The sequence below is a fragment of the Humulus lupulus genome, chromosome 5, assembly GCF_963169125.1.
Source record: "Humulus lupulus chromosome 5, drHumLupu1.1, whole genome shotgun sequence".
NCBI classification, from domain to species: Eukaryota; Viridiplantae; Streptophyta; class Magnoliopsida; order Rosales; family Cannabaceae; genus Humulus; species Humulus lupulus.
Genome location: NC_084797.1, coordinates 111,853,987 through 111,858,544, shown reverse-complemented (window position 1 = coordinate 111,858,544; position 4,558 = coordinate 111,853,987). Strand labels below are relative to the sequence as shown.

At 32.8% G+C, this 4,558-nt stretch overlaps 1 long non-coding RNA gene across 1 annotated transcript; it reads left to right on the top strand.

Moving 5' to 3' along the window:
- Positions 1-902: 902 nt before the first annotated feature.
- Positions 903-2,705, top strand: LOC133780552 (uncharacterized). The gene is made up of 3 exons (XR_009869406.1): positions 903-1,442; positions 1,549-1,615; positions 2,600-2,705. It is a non-coding gene; the product is annotated as an uncharacterized LOC133780552 (long non-coding RNA).
- Positions 2,706-4,558: the final 1,853 nt, after the last annotated feature.

Below are 4,558 nucleotides of genomic sequence, written 5' to 3'. Positions count from 1 at the left end.
GCATAATTTCTGACCGTCAGGAGTTTCGAACGTCACTTGCTTACGTCTACAATCGGTGGCCGCGCCATGCCTTGCTAGCCAATCCATGCCTAGTATTACGTCGAAGTCCTTGATTTTTAGCTCTACCAGGTCTCCTTCTAGTTCTGTCTCCTCGATTTTGATCGGTACTCCTCGTACTATTCGTGATGAAAGAACTACTTCGCTCGAAGGAAATTCAGTCACAAACCTAGTTCTAAATCTTTCACAAGGTTTGTCTAATTTTTCTATCATTCCTAACGAGATATATGAGTGTGTTGCTCCCGAATCAAACAATATTGAACATATATTATCGAGGATAGGAATCTAACCTATGAATACTTTGTTACTAGCTTCGGCTTCTCCCTGGGTCAAGGCAAAGACTCTGGCTTGAACCATCTTGTTATCCCTCTTTTCTTCTTATTTGAGCTGTGGGCATTCCTTCTTTCGATGACCTTCCTGGCCACAGTTGTAACAACCATTGGTGGTTGCACGACACTCCCCAGGATGTCTTTTTTGGCACTTGGAGCACTAGGGGTATTCTACATAGCCCAATCTATTATTTCCATTATTTGTTTGTGCTCTTTTGTCGATGTCGGCCTACTTACTAGCAGGATGCTTCCTTTTTTGCCACTATTGTTGTGCTGGTGGCTGTTGTTGTTTCTACCACTGTGAGTCTGACTCTGCTGCCACTACAACAATTTTGCTTATATATTACGTTAAAATATTACATATATTTAGAAGTGTTATAAATATATACTAATAAAAAAAAACAAGCTGAAATTTTACCCAAAGAGGCGGCAAGTGAAAATACTTAGCGCCAAATGAAAATGAAAAATATCATTTGGGGGGTTTCCTCTCTCTCTCTCATTCAGATTCAGCTCACCCTAATCACGCCTCATCCTCTCTCTCTCGCCTTCATTTTATCAGTTCCCTCTCCATTCTCCATCGCGCTCTCTCTCACCGAGTCTATCGACTCTCTCCATCACGCCATGACCACGTCTAGCTAAAGCTCTCTCTCTAACTGAGTCTATCGACTCTCTCTTCCTCAAGCCCCGATACTCTAAAGTCCGACTGAACAACACCACGTTTAGTCTCTCTTCACTCTTTCCCATTGAGCTGTTGGAGCACACACGAGCACGGAGCAGCTAAACCAAGACCCAGGTAACCCAATCACTCACGAAGTTGTTAGTTTCTTCTATATTTTTTTTTTCTTTTTCAGATTTCAAATTAATATCAAGAAAGTGTTTTGAATATTGATTATATATATTTGTTTCTAATTGAGATAACACAAAAAAATAAAACTAGAGAGGTTGTATGCTAGCTAATTTAAACACTCACAGGGCCTCTCTTTCTCACGCTCTCCTCTTTCCCTCGCCTCTCTCAAATTTCACCTCACTGAAGCCTCTCTCGGAGTAGCTCAAGAGGTAAGGCATTTTGATTTTTTTTTTAACTTTGATTTTGATATTTAGTGTTTTAGTTTGTTAAGTAAAACTTGTATTGATTTTTGTTTTGGTGTTGGGGTATTATCAGTGGGTATAAGTCTTGGTTTCTCCCCTTGTTGCTGATCTGGTTCTTCGATCCCCTATTTCACAATCAGGTAAGTCAAACTTCCATTTACATATTATTGATGAATAAAAAAATTTCTGTATATATATAGTGCATATTATACAAAGATATATAATAGGTGCTTGACATCCTTTTTTTTTTGTCTATGTACATAAAGAAATGTTAAGAAAGATGGTTATATTCTCTGTTTGTCAAAATGTGAATATTATATATAGATAAGATAAATGAAATTAAATATGATTTTATGATAGCTAATTAGATAACTCATGACACTATATTCTTATGAACTAATGTGTTGTTAATAGAAAATAGTTGTGTTTTGTTTTAGGTGTTTTTCACTTTTTAATGAATTTGTACCTACTTTTCTCTATCACTAGAATGGTCAAGAAGCTAAACCGATATTCTATATTACAATAGAAAGTATTCTTATATAGATTTAGGTATCTACAAGACACACAGTATGTTATAACTAATATAAATTTGAATTTTTTTTAATACAGGTCTATTTGTTGTATTATGGCTTTGGTGCTCCTTGCCTTTTCAACATTTTTTTTTACATGTGTGGATTGTTTGCTTAAAATGATCCAAATTATTTCTCCATGTGTGTTCTTTGTCTCTACTCAACTTATATCAAGAAAACATTTTGAATATAGTCAATACATATATAATTTTTTGTGTTGGAATTATTTCTAATTGAGAGAATACAAAGAGAAAATTTAGAGATGTTGTAAGTGTGAGAATATGGTGCTTAATACTTAATGTTTGTGATTTGAGAATGTGGATTTAGATTATCTTTTCTTTAGTCCTTTTGTTGGCCTTTGTGTATGAAATTTGGAATTTACAGATTTGATTTATGCATATTCTAGAATCTAAATTTATCAGGCTTTTATTCATGTGAAAATTTATAATATTGATTGTATGGGTTTTGATCATAAATAATGAGATTTATGTTTGGTCCTATTATATTGCTAATATAAGGCTCTATCTCTCTATTTTTATTCTATTTGTAATATAGTTAAAACTTTTCTGGATGGCTGCCTCCAAGAGAAGAGGCAAGATACTTTGTGTGCAAGCAATCTTTCACGGGAGACTCTTATTTTTGTCTGCATTTTGCAAGTGGTATGCCTTTTACCTTTGTTATAATATTATGCTAATGTTAGATGAGTTTGAATATCTTAAATATTCATCCATAGTGAAGTAGGTTCTGAGATTATTGTTGTGTGCTGCGGTGATAACAGAAGGTTGAGAACTTGTGTGTCTTAGTGAAGTAGGATCTGAGAAATTTGTGTGTTGCGGTGAGATAAGGAAGAAAACATGAATGTTTTTTGAGTTAGTTGAATTGATATTGGCAGATGGTTAGTTTCTAGTCTAGGAGAAATGGTGTTTGATTTTATATAGACTTATCTAGTATTACTATTTTATAATTGAATTGTGTTTGCTTGGTTTGTTTGATGATTGGTACATTAATTAGATTGTTAAAAACACACACTTTTAAATGGTGTAATAATCTTTTTGTATAGACTTTGAGGTCCTTTTCATTTGTATTGCAAGCAGCTTTGCCTGAGTTGCTTCCTTTTCTAGGGTCCTTAAGCTTCTTAAAGAAACCAACATATCATTTTGTGTTGGCACTATAACAAAATTGGGTTTTAGAGATGAATTTGTCGCTAAAGCTTTCTAAATCCTTGCTATATCGAATAGAGATAATGAAATTGTCGTTAAACTTCCTCGCTAATACTTTGTTTCTATTGTTGAACTATAGAGAGGACATTTAAAATCCTCGCTATTGCTCGGTAATAGAGAGAAAATTTTAGTCGCTATTTCATAGAATATTAGGTTGATATGCATACATATATATGGTATGTCATTAAACCAGTTTTTTTCTACTTCCTTGGTGATGTTAGGCTGTCATTTGGTGAGTGACTTTATGCAAAGAGTAGCAGTAAGTCTTTTCAACTGAGTATTATTTATGGATTTAATTCATAATTAAATATTTTGATACCAAGACCAAATCTAACACCAGAAGAAAGAAAACCCCAATATTAGACATTTACCAAAACATATAACAAAATAATAATAGAATAAATCAAGTGAGAATTATTTTTTGTTTTATCAAAAAGAAAGAAAGGGGGCCTAGTTCAATTACCCTAGTGTGTAAACTTTGTTGAGACCCATGATTTAGTTTCTACGCCATTAATTTTTTAATGCTTTCCACTATGAATTGTGATAAGGTATTTCTTTTGTTTCCAAATGATCAAGTAGTTGAGTCTTTGGAGACCTTAAATTTGATTGATTTACTTGTGGCTTTTCTTGTTGATGCTATACATGTTTAATGGAATAGTTAAATCCTTTTGTAAGGTACTTCTTTGATCACTCTGATTACAATGTGATTGAATCCTACATTGCTTTGTTTTTTTCCACTATTAATGGCAACTATGAGGAATTGTATTGCATAGAGACACTCTTTAAATCTCTATAGAGTTATCTGTGTTTTTTTCTCTTCTGTATTTTAAATTCTTCCATCTCCCTTTATGGGCTTATTTTTCTTGTTGTATTGCCTCCTAGTGGTCGAACACTATTGGATGGAGATACTATTTAATATTTTATTGCCTAATTGTGAATTGAAATATATATTGGAATAATATTTGCGTTGTGGCTATTAACAATTGTTGTTGTGTCTCTAGTTAGTTATTTGGTTTTTATATTTTATTAAGTTTTTTTACTTATATTTCTATTTGATAGTTTTATTTATGTATAATTTATGCGTTTATATTTATATGAATATTATGGACTTGTGAAAATGGTAAATCAATGTATTTTATTGATAGATATTTTAAGAGCCTCTATTGTTAGACATAGAGCCTGATTTGATGTTATAGTGCTTGTAGTCTCTTCTAGTTTTGTACAAGTTAAGCATTGTCAAATAACCTTAATAGAAATCATTTTCTTGTAAATGGAACCAAGCCACTTGATAAAT